We start from the raw sequence: 16,041 nt of genomic DNA, 5'->3' as shown, positions 1-16,041 counted from the left end.
TGTTCTAAGAAAGGTGGGTTGGCATTCATGTAAGGCTAATCACCACCCCTCTCTGACAATTAAAGAATGTTAATTGTTTTATGGGACCCATTTGCATCTTGTAATTTTTGCTAGGGGATCAAAACTACCACACTTACTGTCTCCTTGGAAGTGATTAAAAAACTCCCTTAATTGTACAAGGATGGGCAAGGACAGACAACATATCTTTTGAGGAATAGTACCAACTTGTGGGGCTTAAAGATAACAAACATATCCTGTGAGTATCCCAGGCGCTGCCAGTATGAGAGATAACAATTTTTCATGTAATTATAACTTTAACTCACAAGGAAATCAAAATTCCTGAACTCAACTCAAGGACATAGAAAAGTAACTTTAGGAATTAAAGAAGTATTAATTTTCTTCATAGTCCTGAGGTCAATGTTTTGTTCTTTCCATTTACATTGTTGTAGTCATCTGTCCTTCTAATACACAATGATTCTTAAGCAGAACTCTATCTTCATGAGTTCATGTAAATTTTCTCATTATTTTCTGAATTCACTATATTTGTCATTTCTTATAGGATTATAATATTGCACTATATTCATGTACTACAATTTAGCCAGTTCCTAATCAGTGGGCATTTTGTTTCCAGTTTTCTTTTTCAACTACAGAAAGTGCTGCTTTTTTTGGTACATATGGTCCCTTTCTTTTTTGTCTATGACCTCCTTGGGTTATATGCCTAACAGTGAAATCTCAGGCTCAAAGGACCAAGTCCCAATTTTAAAGAGACCAAGGAAAGGGAAATGATAAAAGTCACATAGAGAACACGACAGACCCTTTTGCACCATGAGATCTTTCTCACAGGCGTGGTGTGTGGCTTGTTATATGAAATCTGCCACTCTCAGTTTGTCTTCGAGTTTGTAGCTCTCCACCCCACAGAGTTATCTCTGCTCCCATTTTCTGTATCAACCTTCTGCCACTGGCCTCAGCTCCACCTTGGAAACTAGTGGGATCTTCTGTCTGTCTGTCTCTGGTAGAAGCACAATAAATAATGACCTAGAAGCACCTTTTCTCTCCTCTTCAGAGGACTCTGGGGCAGAAGTGTCACTGCCATGGGCCGAAAGTAGATCTGGCTTCTATTTCATGCCATCCCATTCATTGAACATTTTTTAAATTAATTTATTTTTAGTTTTCAACATTCATTTCCATAAGCTTTTGAGTTTTAAATTTTCTTCCCCTCTCTCCTCCACTCCTTCCCTAAGATGGCACAAAATCTGATATAGGCTCTACATATACATTCCTATTAAATATATTTTCACAGTAGCCATGTTGTAAAGAATTAGAACCAATAGGAGGAACCACAAGAAAGAAGAAACAAAAGGAAAACAGAAGGAAAAAAAAGCATATAGTATGCTTCCATCTGCATTCAGACTCCACAGTTCTTTCTTTGGACATGGATAGCATTTTCCATCATGAGGCCTTTGGAGATGTCTTAGATCCTTGCATTGCTGAGAAGAGCCAAGTCTATCAACATTAGTCATTGCACCATGCTGCTGTTACTGTGTACAATGTTCTCCTGGTTCCTCATTTCCCTCAACATCAGTTCATACAAGTCTTTACAGGTTTTCCCGAAGTCTGCCTGCTTATCATTTCTTAAACCACAATAGTATTCCATTGAATATTTTCTAGTATGTGCAGAGCTAAGGAGGCAAACAATTGAAGAAGACACAGTCCTTGCCCTAAATAGGTTCATGGGGGAATAAGACAAAGATTAGACAAAGTCTCTCTTATAGCCAGGTTGGAGAGATATGAGCTATGAGGTGGGCTTGGAATGGGCTTTCCCAGACCCCAAGAGATGTCATCAATAAGTTCATATGTCGTGTAGGAAGGTCGCTAATGTATCACAGGATCACAGATTTAGAACTGCAAGGGAAATTAGAGGTCATCTAATCCAATCCCCTCATTCTAAGATAAGGAAATTCCAGCCCTAAGAAGTTAAGGTATTTGTCCAACATCATGCAGTAAGTTATAAGTAAATAGAAAACCACAGATTTGAACGCAGGTCTTTAACTCCAAATCTAGGGCTCTTTTCAGTATATCACAGAGTGAGCTTGGGATATGTCCTTGGACTTACGATGTTCAATATCTTTATCATTGGCTTAGGTAATGACATAGATGCTCAGAATTAGGGTGAGGGTTAGGCATATTTATCAAACTTGAGGATGACATTGAAGCTGAAAGAGATGATATACTGGACAATAGAGCTGGGATTCCCCAAAGATTCTGGCTGGCTAGTGTGAGGAGCTGAATCAAATAAGGGACCATTGTTGCTCCCTCCATAAGGGTCTTCTTCCAATGTTTCACCTTGGCTTGGAGATGACCACAGGTTCTTCAAAACAGTGTCAACAGAGTACAGATTTTTACCAACGTGGCCATGTTGGAAAGATCTTAAATATAGTCCTAGTAACAGACTATTCAAAGATCAAACTAACTACTCAAACTAATCAAGCATATATGTACGTGTACACATGAGTATTTATATATATATGTACCTGCATATATATTTATGGTTACTGAACCTGGGATTTCATCAATATTGAGAGATCCTGATGAAGAAGTTTCTTTACAAATGCAGCTCAGCTCAACATCTTCTCATCAATTTAGAATCTTAAAAAGTTGCCCAGAGTACTGGGATCTTTTTGTTTTGTTTTTGTTTTTGTTTTGTAGGCAATTGGGGTTAAGTGACTTGCCCAGGGTCACACAGCTAGTAACATGACAAATGTTTGGTCTGAGGCCAGATTTGAACTCAGGTCCTCCTGACTTCAGGACTGGTACTCACCCCTAGAGTACTGAGATCTTAAGTGACTTGCCCAGCTACACAGCAACTATGTGTCAGAGGTAGAATTTGAACTCAAGTCTTCCTGACTCCTAGTCTAGCTCTCTGTGCATTATGCAATGCTAATAGTAATATCTCCCATGTATGTAGCACCTTGAGGTTAACAAAGAATTTGTATTTAAAATTTTTTTTATTCAATTTCATTTGATCGTCATAAGAACTCTTTACTCTTACCCTATTTTACAAATGGGGAAACTGATTTCCCAGAGTTAGATATCAAAGGAAGGAATGAAACCCAGGCCTTGGGAGTAGAGCCAAGATGGCAGAGAAAAGGCAGAGACTCACCTGAGCTCTCCCAAATTAACCTCCAAACAACTTTAAATAGTGTTTCAGAACAAATTTGGAGTGGGAGAATTCACAAAAGAATAGAGTGAAATAATTTTCCAGCCTAAGACAGCTTAGAAGGATGGTAGGAAATGTCTTTTGTACCTGGGTGAAATACTAGTGCAGGCCTTGGGGGGGCTACCAAATCAACTATGGCAGTGGCTGCTTCCAGAACTCTCAGCCCTCAGGTGGTAAGAAGGTCAGACAACTGTTAAGAAGGAAATCACAGGGGCCCTTTTGCTGGTACTGGGTGCAGAACTTTCTTGCGTTGCCCTTATTCAGATCTGGTTCATAGTCCTGAGTCACAGTCCCAGGGCAAGGAAGAACACTATCGCACCAGAGCTTGTGGCCCCAGGGGAGAAGAGTTTCTGGCCACAGTTCCAGGGTAGAAAAGAGTGCTTATCATCACTCACAGACCAGAGCACAGGCCAGGAGAGTAGTAAACACATATCTCCTTATATCATACCACCTTGGAAGAACTGAAAACTTACAGACCTCCCAAATTAGTTGCACAAAAAACCCAAAACTTGGAACAGTGCCCCTCCATCCCAGGAGCAGAGCCCAACTTTAATATAAAGTTAGAAGTCATGGCAGCTAGGTGGCACAGTGGATAGAGCTCTGGCCTTGTAGTCAGGAGGACCTGAGCTCAAATGTGGCCTCAGATAACTTGACACTTACTAGCTGTGGGACCCTGGGCAAGTCACTTAACCCCAATTGCCTCACCAAAAAGCAAAAAAAAAAAAAGTGAAAAGTCAAAAAATATGGAGGAAAATTAGCAAACAACAAAAAAAAAGATCCTAACCATAGAAAGTTACTATAATGACAGGGAAGATCAAAACACAAACTCAGAAGACAACAAGCCAAAACTGCTACATCCAAAGCTTCAAAGAAAAAATGTGAATTGGTTGCAGGCCCAAAAAAAGAATTCCTAGAAGAGCTAAAAAAGAATTTCAAAAAATCAAATAAGAGAGAGGGGGGCGAGAAATGGGGAAAGAAATGAGAGTGATGCAAGAAAATCATGAAAAAAGAGTTAATAGCTTGGTAAAGGAGGCATGCGCAAAAAAATACTGACGAAAATAACACCTTAAAAAACAGAATAGGCCAAATGGAAAAAGAGGTACAAAAATTCTCTGAAAAAAAAAAACTCTTTAAAAAAATAAAATTGGCCAAATAGAAAAAGAGGTACAAAAACTTGCTGAAGAAAATAATTCCTTAAAAATTAGAATTGAGTAAGTGGAAGCTAATGACTCCATGAGACATCAAGAAACAATAAAACAAAATCAAAAGAATGAAAAAATAGAAGAAAATGTGAAATATCTTATTGGAAAAACAACTGATCTTTCTTCTTTTCTTCCCACCACCCCATTTACCACCATCCTTGGGGACTTTTCTGTGTGAAGTAACCATTCTGCTCAATCTGGTCAGTTCTCACCTTCAGCTGCCAGCTCAGTGAGCCACCTCAATCAAACACCTCTATGTGTTGTCATGGTAAGAGATGCAGCTGTAGGGAACACTTGCTACTGATAACGATCAATGCATTTCCTTGATCCCTACTATCTGTGCCACTATTTGGCCAATGCTATCATAGATTGAAACTACATAAATTTGGGCTTACAGAATATAGTTGGCCAAGAACACTAACCCTAACCCTAACTCTAACCCTAACCTTAACTCATTTTGTCCATCATCCTAGTCACAAAACAGATGAATTCTTTTATTGTCATTTTAGTAATTTAATGTCTTTTAAAATTTATTTTTTAACATTCTTTTCATTTTAAAATTTGAGTTCCAGATTCTTTTCCTCTCTTCTCACTCCTCCCCCACCCACTGAGAAGGCAAACAATATGATATCAATTACGCATGTGAAATTATACAAAACATATTTCCATGTTAACCGTATTGCAAAAAAAAAAAAGAAAAATAAAGTGAGAAAATTATGCTTCAATTTGCACTCAGAGTTCACCAGTTCTCTCTCTGGAGTTAGCATTTTTTCGTTATGAGTCCTTTGGAATTGTCTTGTATCACTGTATTCATCACAGTAACCAAGTCTCTCACAGCTGATCATCATTACAACATCATTACTGTTACTGTACATAATTATTTCCTGGTTCTTCTCACTTCACTTTGCATCAGTTCATATAGGCCTTGCCATGTTTTTTTTTTCTTTTGAAACTATCCCCCCTGGTCATTTCTTATAGTACAATAACACTCCACCACAATCATATACCATACGGACAACTTGTTCAGCCATTCCTTAATCAATGTGCATCCCCCTCAATTTCCAATTCTTTGCCACCACAAAAAGAGCAGCTATAAATATTTTTGTACATATAGATCCTTTTCCTTTTTAAAATCTCTTTGGGATATAGACCTAGTAGTGGCATTTCTGGGTCAAAGGGTATACACAGTTTTATAGCCCTTTGCATGGAGTTCCAAATTGTTTTCTAGAGTGGTTGGACCAGTTTACTACACCAACAGTACATTAATGTATTTATTTTCCCTCATTCCTTTCAGCATTTTTTCATTTCTGATAGCTGTGAGGTGGTATAGAGTTGTTTTAATTTGCCTTTCTCTAATCGATAGTGATTTAGACTATTTTTTCATATGATGATAGATAGCTTTAATTTCTTCTTTTGAAAACTGCCTGTTCATATACTTTGACCTTTTATCAATTGGGGAATAGCTTTTATTTTTATTAATTTGACTCAGTTCCCTATATATTTGAGAAATGAGGCCTTTATCAGAGAAACACGCTATAATTTTTTTTAATACTATTTCATTATCTATGCTGCCTTTTAGCAAAATGTAGTTTCCCTGCTTGTCTCTTCCAATTAGATCTATTTTTGGTTTTGCTTTGTCTGAGATCACAATTGCTACCCTAACCCTAACCCTCTTCACTTCAGCTGAAGCATAAGACTCTGTTCAAGCCCTTCATTCCAACTTTGTGCGTGTCTTTCTGTCCCAAGTGTGTCTCTTATACACAACATATTATAGGATTCTGGTTTGTAAGCCATTCTGCTATCCTCTCCTGTTCTATGAGTTAGCACATCCCATTCACACTCACATTTATGATCACTAACTGTGCATTTCCCCCCATCCCATTTTCTTCTGTTTATCCCCTCTTTTTATCGTGTCCCTCCTGTTTTTCTTCCAGTCACTGTGTTCCCCAATCCACCTCCCTTCCTATCTCCCTATTGGGTAAGATAGGTTGCTATACTCAACTATACACACACACACACACACACACATATTTTATTTATATATATATGTACTATATATATGTGTATATATATATATATATACACACACACACACACATAAATATGTGTGTGCATTCTTCCCTTTGTGTACCAATTCCAATGAGAATGAGGTTCAAGCATTACCCACCACCCACACCTCATTTCCCTCTCCACCATAAAAGCTCTTCATTGCATGCCTCTTTTCTGTGAGAAAGTTTACCCTAGATTACCTCTCCCTTCTCCCTTCTCCAGCACATCACTTTTTCTCATCCCTACATTCTTTTTTTAGGACAATCCCAACATAATCAACTCACATCTGCATGCTCTGTCTATGCAGAATCCTTCTAACTGCCCTAATAATGAGAAAGTTCTTAGAAGTTACATATATCCTCTTCTTATACAGTAATGTAAAAAGTTTAACCTTATTGAGTCTCTTATGGTTGCTCTTTCATGCTTTCCTTTTTATGCTTCTCTTGAGTATTCTGTTTGAATTTCAGATTTTCTATTCAGCTCTGGCTTTTTCATCAGAAATGCTTGAAAGTCCTCTATTTTATTAACTTTCCATTTTTTTTTTACCCTCAAAGGATTATATTCAGTTTTTGCTGGATAAGTAATTCTTGGTTGTAATCCTAGCTCCTTTGCCCTTCGCAATATCATATTCCAAGTCCTTCTTGTGGAAACTGCTAAATCTTGCCTTATTCTGACTGTGGCTCCACAATATCAAATTGTTTCTTTCTGGCTGCGTGCAATATTTTCTCCTTGCTGTGAAATTTGACTATAATATTACTAGGAGTTTTCATTTTGAGGTCTCTTTCAGGAGGTGATCAGTGGATTCTTTCCATTTCAATCTTATCCTCTGGTTCTAAAATCTTGGGGCAGTTTTCCTTTACAATTTCTTGAAATATGATGTGTAGGCTCTCTTTTTTTAGTCATTGCTTTCAGGTAGTCCAATAATTCTTCTATTATCTCTCCTCAATCTATTTTTCCAGTCAGTTGTTTTTCCATTGAAATATTTAAGATTTTCTTCTATTCCCCCCCACACACCTTTTAACTTTTAACTTTAACTTTAATTGTTTCTTGATGTCTCATGGAGTCATTAGCTTCCAGTTGCCCAATTTTAATTTGTAAGGAATTATTTCATTCAGTGAGCTTTTGTACCTCTTTTTACATTTGGCCATTTTGACTTTTTAAGGAGTTCTTTTCTTCAGTAAATTTTTGTGCCCTTTTTACTATTAGGCCAATTCTGTTTTGGGTTTTTTTTTTTTGCTTTTTGGTGAGGCAATCAGGGGTTAAGTGACTTGCCCAGGGTCACACAGCTACTAAGTGTCAAGTGTCAGAGGTCAGATTTGAACTCAGGTCCTCCTGACTCCAAGGCTGGAGATCTATCTACTGCACCACCTAGCTGCCCCCCAATTCTGTCTTTTTAAGGTGATATTCAGTATTTTTGTATGCCTCTTTTACCAAGCTATTAATTGTCTTTTCATAATTTTCTTACATTACTTTCAGTTCTTTTCCCCAATTTTTCCTCTAAATCTCTTTCTTTAACTTCCAGGAATTCTTGCTGGCCTTGGATTCAATTAGCATTTTTCTTTGAGGCTTTACTTGTAGTTGTTTTCACATTGTTAGCTTCTTCTTAGTTTATGTCTTGACCATCCCTGCTACCATAGTAGATTTTTATGGTCAAGTTCTTTTTTCTGTTTGTTTGTTTGCTCATTTTCTCAGCCTATTTCTTCATTTGAACTTTTTGTTAAAGTTACCTAGAAGAGGGGAGACACTGCCAAGCTTCGGGCTTTTTTGTGCTGCTGTTTTCAGAGCTCTTTCTTTCTTTCTTTCTTTCTTTCTTTCTTTCTTTCTTTCTTTCTTTCTTTCCTTCTTTCTTCCTTCCTTCCTTCCTTCCTTCCTTCCTTCCTTCCTTCCTTCCTTCCTTCCTTTCTTTCTTTCTTTCTTTCTTTCTTTCTTTCTTTCTTTCTTTTTTCTTTCTTTGGTGAGGCAATTGGGGTTAAGTGACTTGCCCAGGGTCACACAACTAGTAAGTGTTAAGTGTCTGAGACTGGATTTGAACTCAGGTCTTCCTGACTCCAAGGCCAGAGCTCTATTTACTGTGCCACCTAGCTGCCCCAGAGCTATTTCTAAGGGTCTGCAAGTTATCAGAGTTTCCAAGGTGGTATTATGTTGGGAAGCTGTGGTCACTGCTCTCCTGTTCTATGCACTAATCTTTATCAAGGAAGGGATCCTGCTTCCCTGCAGCCACAAGTATTAATGTTCCTCTTGGCCATGGAAGTGGATCAAGGCCCCTGCTCCCTCTCTTCCCTTTAACTATAATCCTGATCTGCTTATGGGCAGTAGAGCTGCCAACTGCACCCAGCGTAAGCAAAGAAGCCTCTGTAACGTCTTTCTGACTCTTACTATCTCTTGGCTGAGAGCTCCCCAAGCAGCTGCTGCTGTCATAGCCATCTCCAAGGACAACTGGGACCTTGCTTCTTCTAAGCCCTGAGCCTGTGTCCACCCTGGTGTAAAAGATCTCTCTTTTTTTGTGTGTGAGGCAATTGAGGTTAAGTGACTTGCCCAGAGTCATACAGCTAGTGAGTGTTATGTGTCTGAGGCCAGATTTGAACTTAGGTCCTCCTGATTCCAGGGCTGGTGCTCTATCCACTGTGCCACTTAGCTGCCCCTAAAGACCTCTTCTGCAGATCTAAGTTGTTTCAGGGGACCCATTCCATTCTTTAGAGCAGGGCTTCTTAGCTTGTGGCTCACAAATAGATTTCAAGGTTTTCAGGAAGTCTGTGCAGCGTTTTTAGAGAGTCCATGAGGTTGGATGGGGGGAAAAATTACATCATGTTCATTAGCCTCTAACTAGGATTTAGTATTTTCTTCAATTTGCAATTTTAAAAACAGCACCTTATTTTGAAAAGGGTTCTAAAGTCTTTCCCTGATTGCCAGAGGGGTCCATAATACACACAAAAATTAATATCACAATCAGTCAACAAACATGTATTAATCACTTACTATGTGCTAGGCTCTGTGCTAAGCATGATACAAAGAAAGGCATTAAACAATCCCTGCCCTTGAGGAGCTTATAGTCTAATGGTGCTGAATAGGAAGGGCCTCATGCCTGTTTGCAGTAGTTCCAAACATTCAGTGGTCCTCCACTTCTTTCTCTGTCAAATTCTTCCCTTCTCTAACTTCCTGACATAGAGTCTTCCACCTTCTAGGAGGCTGAGCAGCACTATGATGTGGTGGATAGGGTGCTTCACTTGGATTCAAGAAGACTTGGGTTTGAATCTTGACACAGACATTCATTAGCTATGTGACCCTGGGAAAGTCATTTCATATCTCTGGGTCTCAGTTTCCTCATCTGTAAAATGAAAGGGTTGGACTTGATGAACTCCATGTCCATTTCCAGCTCTGGGTCACAGGATGCTATGATCTTGTGCACCATTTTAATTCTCCCCAATAACCTGGACAATAAAGAGATGATTTTCCAGCATTTTCACCTTTTCTGCTAGTAGAAAGATTAACCTGCACTTCATCCCATATAGCTTTTGGTTGATACTGTTCAGATATACATCACAACAGGGGATACTTTCTGCAAGTTATCATTATAAAGTTCCCCAGCTTTCTCCATTGCAGCCATCATTGAGGGGAGGGATCATTGTGGAGAAGGGACCCACTTTCCTCATCACTTCAAGCAAAGCTGCCTTCAATGGGCAAATGGATGTAGGAGTCCTACAAGTGGGAGCACCCCTCGGACCTCAGGTCCTGCTTTTTGTCTAGCCATCATCAGGGGAAGAAACTGCTGTGGAGAAAGGGCTGGTCATCCGTACTACCAACTGTCACTCACAAAGCAGAGAAGACAGCCTAGCTGAAGGAGCAAGTCACCCTGAGAGAGAAAAGGGGTGGAAGCAAGTCAAATCACCATGGTCCCCTTGGCTCCTTGATTGTTACAGCCCAGAACCCTGAACCCAAGAACTTTGAGAATATTACAACTTTTAGCCTAGTGCCCTTAGACTTTGTCCTGGGAAGCAATCCCTGTAGAGATACAGCCTAGAAATTGTTGCTGCAGGTGATATAGGCTCAACTCCTGAAGACCTAGAAAAGAAAGATACTATTATGCCCATTTTACAGAGGAGAAGCCTAAGGCAAACAGGGTTAAATGAGCTGCTCAGGGTCACACAGTTAATGTCTGAAGCCAAATGTGAACTGAGGTCTTCCTGACTCTAGTCCCAGCATTCTTTCCTCTGTGCCACCTAGCTGTCCTGTTATATGTTTAGTATTGATATTACTTTATTGTCTGTGGTACCTTTTTAGCAAGTTGTCATTTCCCTGCTTGTCTTCTTAAATTAGGTCTATTTTTGCTTTTGCTTTGTCTGAGATCACGATTGCTACCCCTGCCTTTTTTACTGCAGCTGAAGCGTAATAGAGCCTGCTTCAGTGTCCTTCCTCCCCTCTCCCCCCACTTTTTCCCCCCTTTAACTCTACGTTTTTCTGTTTCAAGTGTTTCTCATAAACAACGTGTTATTGGATTTTGGTTTTTAATCCATTCCACTATCTGCTTCTGTTTTTTGGGTAAGTTCATTCTATTCACATTCAAAGTTATGATTATTAACTATATATTTTTCTCCAATCCTATTTTCTTCTGTTTATCTTTCTATCTCTCTTCCCTCCTCCCCAGTCTCTCCTCAAAAGTCTGCTTTGCTTTGGGTAAAGTAGATTTCTATACCCAACTGAGTGTGTGTATGTGTGTGTGTGTGTGTGTGTGTGTGTGTGTGTGTATTCTTTGCCCCTTGAACTAATTTAGACGTGTGTGAGGGTCAAGCATTGCCAGAGACCCTCCCTTTTTCCCTTCATTGTAAAAGTACTTCCTTATGCACTTCTTTTATGTAAGACAATTTTCTCCATTCTTCCTCTCTCTCTTCCTCCTTTTCCCAATGCATCCCTCTTTCTTGGCCCTCCATTAATTTTTTAGATCATCCCAACGTAATCAACTAATTCCCTTGCCGTCTGTATATGCAAAGTCCTTCTAACTAACTACCTTAATAATGATAAAATTCTTGGGAGTTACATGTATCATGTTCCCATATCCAAATGTAAATAGTTTAATCTTAGAGTCCCTTATAATTTCTCTTTCATGTTTACTTTTTTATGCTTCTCTTGAGTCTCATATTTGAATGTCAAATTTTCTATTCAGCTCTGGTCTTTTCATCAGAGATGCTTGAAAGGTCTCTATTTCTTTAAATATCCATTTTCCCCTTCTGAGGGTTATGTTAAGTTTTGCTGGATAGATTATTCTTGGTTGTAATCCTAGCTCTTTTGTCTTCCATAAAATCATTTTCCAAGGTTTCCACTCCTTCAATGTGGTGGCTGCTAAATCTTGTGTGATCTTGACTGTGATCCATGGTATTTGAATGGTTTCATTCTGACTGCTTGAATGCTGAATACTTCTCTTTTGTAGAGGGCTGGCTTTGGGGAGTTGGGGGGCTTAGGCCATCCCAGGTCTTACCTATAGATTGTACTAAGCCCGACAGCTGTGAAACTCAGGATGTCGGCTCACCACCCCCCTGTTCCATTTCTTGAGAACGGGATGCAGGAAGGGAGGAAACAGAAAGGGCACAGGACAGGACGCAGGAAAGAAAGTAGCAGACAAGGTACAAGGAAGTAAGGAAATCACTTAATTAGATTTGTACTTTTCACGAATAATAATGTCACTATTGCTTGATCCAGTACTATATAAGCCTGAGCCCTCAGATCAATAAACGAAGTTTGTTCTTCACTGCTCTCACCTGGCCCGTGATTCTTTCTCTCTTCACACTCTGCCGGCATCAGACCACGGCCACCCATGCAGGCACTGGTGGCATTTGGCGCCTAGACAGGGACCTGAAAGGAAAGCTTCCCCCAGCACAGTGGCCCTGGACAAGGTGAGCTGTTTGGCCAACAGCTCCGGTCGTCAAGAGAAGATGGCTAACAAGGTAGGGCAATAACATTCCTATATAGCTTTTTATTTTCACCAGGTTAAGCGGTGATTAAAAAGAAACGAGACTGCTGCTTTTCAGCATCTCTAAAAGTGAAAGTAACCTTAAGAATGAGACTGCAGCTTTTCGGCATCTCCGATTTAAAGTGAAAGCAAACCGCATAGGCAGGGAAAGCAAACTGTACAGGCAGGGAAAGCAGAAACGCACAGGAGGATACAGTAAAAGCAAATTGCACAGGCGGATAAAGTGAAAGCAAGCCGCACAGGCGTACAAACGAGACTGCGGCTTTTCAGTGTCTCCAAAAGCGAAAGTAAACTTAAGAACGAGACTGCCGGTTCTCCTCGTCTCCAATTTAAAGTGAAAGCAAACCGCACTGGCTAAGTAGTGTCCTGTAAGATAGTTAGCTAATATGGGGCAGAGCTCGTGGGCAGAACAGAGAGACAGAGAACATTATTTGAAAGTGTTCCAATACAGGGAACGCCACTAGAATTTCAGCATGCAAATAAGAACATTGTCTTTCTTTAAATTGTCAACTGCATCTTTGTCATTTCTATTGAGAACAAACCAAGTGCCATTCTGCTACTGAAATCTCTGCATAAGATACCTGTACTGTCCAACCATTGCATTGCAAGTCATAGCTGAAATCAGTCCAGTGTATCACCAAGATTCAATCTGCTGACTATTTTGCTCGCCTATTCCAAGACTGTACTAATACCAACATTGATTGCACTAGGAAATGGCAGTGCTCAGTCTTTGTGGTGTTGCAATTTTCACATATTTGCTATTTTATTGATTATTGTTTAAAATAATAGTACTGTATGAGAACTTAATGATTATATCTTGGAATTATTTTGTATAGAAAATATACTTAGAAAAGTGGTTACCATGCTGCTGTCCTGTTCTTGTTAAAAAGTCCCATGTGTACAAGTAGAGTTTCCTCATGTACAAGAGTCCTTTTTTCAGGTGAATATTAATTATTCTTCAAATAACATTAAAACACAGCATAATTCTGGTAATTTTTAGTTGTTTAAATAGAATCTACCAGTAGTTCTGGAAAGCCTTTTTTGGTTTCCTGGGTACAATTTTATGTAACATATATAAAAACTAAAGTGAGATTCATAAATATTCAGGACATTGGCAGCTGATCACATTTACAAAGTCAGTGTGTAAGTGAAGTTATTACTCCCTCCATAATGCCTTATGGACAAGCAGGAGCTGTGATGTGAAGCTACATTGTATTTCTCATTTTATATGTCTCCCTATTTGATTTTATTCAAGTTATAGTACATTCTGAAAAAGTTGGCCTTAGGTGTGTGTCGTTGTGGCATGCAAAGAGTTATCATGACTTTACATTAAATGTTAGAATTTGTAGTTGTTATAACATTAGAAATTTTTGTGGTTTTCAAGAGTCTCAAAGAAAATTGTATATTAACACTTTTTGTCAGCCATCACATTTCCAAACAGTATTTTTAAAAAACAAAGGTAAATGTGATATGGCAGATGAGCAGACTAACCAAAATCAGTGGTTAAGGGGATTTCATTTTAGATCCTTTTTAATAATCAAAGAAAATGGGACATTTGCCATATATATATATATATATAATATATATATATATATATATATATATATATATAAAGTTTTATTGAAGTTAGAGCTAAAATAGCATACTTAATTTTATAGCTTTTGTAGATACATGTCCTTTGCAACCTTCCATTCATTTCAGATCAGTTTGTAAATCAAGAGTTCTATCTACTAATATATTCTACAAAAATAAAGCTTGTATCATTTTATCTACAGCCACCATTTAGGTAACTTAAAAATTACATTGGTATTCAAAAAAGAGGAAAATTACTTAAGAAGCTAAGTTATATCAATAATTAGAAAACAAATCAACTTGTTTTCTTAATCAGGTGGGGAGGAAACTTCAAGGGTAGGAGTAAATAAACTCTCTGCTTTAGAAATTTGACATGAGCAGTTTGTATGTTAAACACAGTCTAATGCACTGTATGTATACTAAAATTTCCAGTAAAATGTAGCTTGTAAATTTTCTGAATCAGCTCCTTAGTACTAGTTATAATATAGCTAAAATCTTAATATATTTTACAGTATATAAAAGGCTATAACTTCATAAGTCCTTTTTAACATATCTTTGATAGAACTTTTTGATTTAAAAAATCATTCATTCCAACTTTGTTAGAATATTAATAGCAATATTTTTAGGCTTTCATTTGTCCTGGTGGTTCTTTGGGAGGGTTTGCAAGCAAACTAAATAAGTGAAGCGGGAAAGGAGACATTTATTTGTCTTTGAATATTTAGAAATAGATTTTTACCCTTGCCCAACAAAACCCTCTTGAATTCAGTAGATAACTAAAGAAATTCTTTTGCTTTGCTGCAGAGTTATACTGCCTAACTCCCCTCTTGTATTAGAAAATCCAGCATAAATTTGTCATAGCCTGGTCAGTAGTTAAAATAACATTTCAGAGTTGAAAATAATTTTTATTAATTAAACCATTAGGGAATCTTTTTTTAACTACAGATAGGAAACTTAGTTATTTCTGTGTTTTCTGCCAAGAAGCATAGCCTTAAACACATTTCTATACACACCTGATTTCTTAGCTACTTAAACTTATGCTGTTCTAAACATTACTTAGTCATATTTAGTTGGCTATTTTTCTACTGAACAATTACACAGTATTAGGGAGAGTCTTATTCTAAAATGCCCTTACTTCATATCAATGTGTGGTTCATGTTTTTTAAGTGTAATTACAATGTATGTGTCAGAGTATGCACAAAAAAAAGGTGGGGGAAAGACGAATATCATATGAAGGTAAGCAGATACTTTGGATTAGTTACATATTTTTAAGAAGGACATAAGTAATATCATTTATTGTTTTGCCTTAGCATTCTTGGCAATCCAAGACACCTCAAGACTGACAATGGTCCCTCCTATACTAGCAGAAATTTTGCACAATTTTGTCTCACCTGTAATATCACTCACTCTACTGGCATCCTGTACAATTTTACTGGACAAGCCATTGTTGAAAGGTACAACAAGGATATTAAAATCCTCCTTGATAAACAGAAAAAAGAGGAAATAGAAAATAGGGTAAGAAGGAGATTGGATCAGGTAATATATACCATAAATTTTTTGACACTAGATGGCCAGGGATGCACTCTGCACAAAAACATTTTGCAGGACAAAAGAACAGGTTGTTAGATGAGCAACCAGATGTCACGGTAATGTGGAAGGATCCAAAGACGGGTAATTGGGATGATCCAGTAAAATTACTAACCTGGGGTCGAGGTTATGCTTGTGTTTTTCCAGAACATGCAGAACCAGTCTGGGTTCCCAAGAGGAACATCTGCACCTATCAGCATACTGACCAGAGGGACAGAGACCCTGAGCATCAAAGGAAAAACTGGTCGGAGAGACAAGCAGAGGAGGAAGGCGAGACCGAGAAGGTGAAGAGCCAATAATAAGATGCTGACTGTCCTTTTTGCAATGATGACTGTCGCAGATGGCTCCAGGATGGAGTCATGATTACATTGGACTTATATGCCTTACCCCGCTTTGGGTTAAACCTGTAACTTGACATGTGATTACCACTATACTTTTGTTTGTGTGACTCCCTA

Source organism: Phascolarctos cinereus, unplaced genomic scaffold (assembly GCF_003287225.1).
Source record: "Phascolarctos cinereus isolate Bilbo 61053 unplaced genomic scaffold, phaCin_HiC Scaffold_726;HRSCAF=1367, whole genome shotgun sequence".
In the NCBI taxonomy this organism is placed as follows: Eukaryota; Metazoa; Chordata; class Mammalia; order Diprotodontia; family Phascolarctidae; genus Phascolarctos; species Phascolarctos cinereus.
This window is presented reverse-complemented; position numbering follows the sequence as displayed.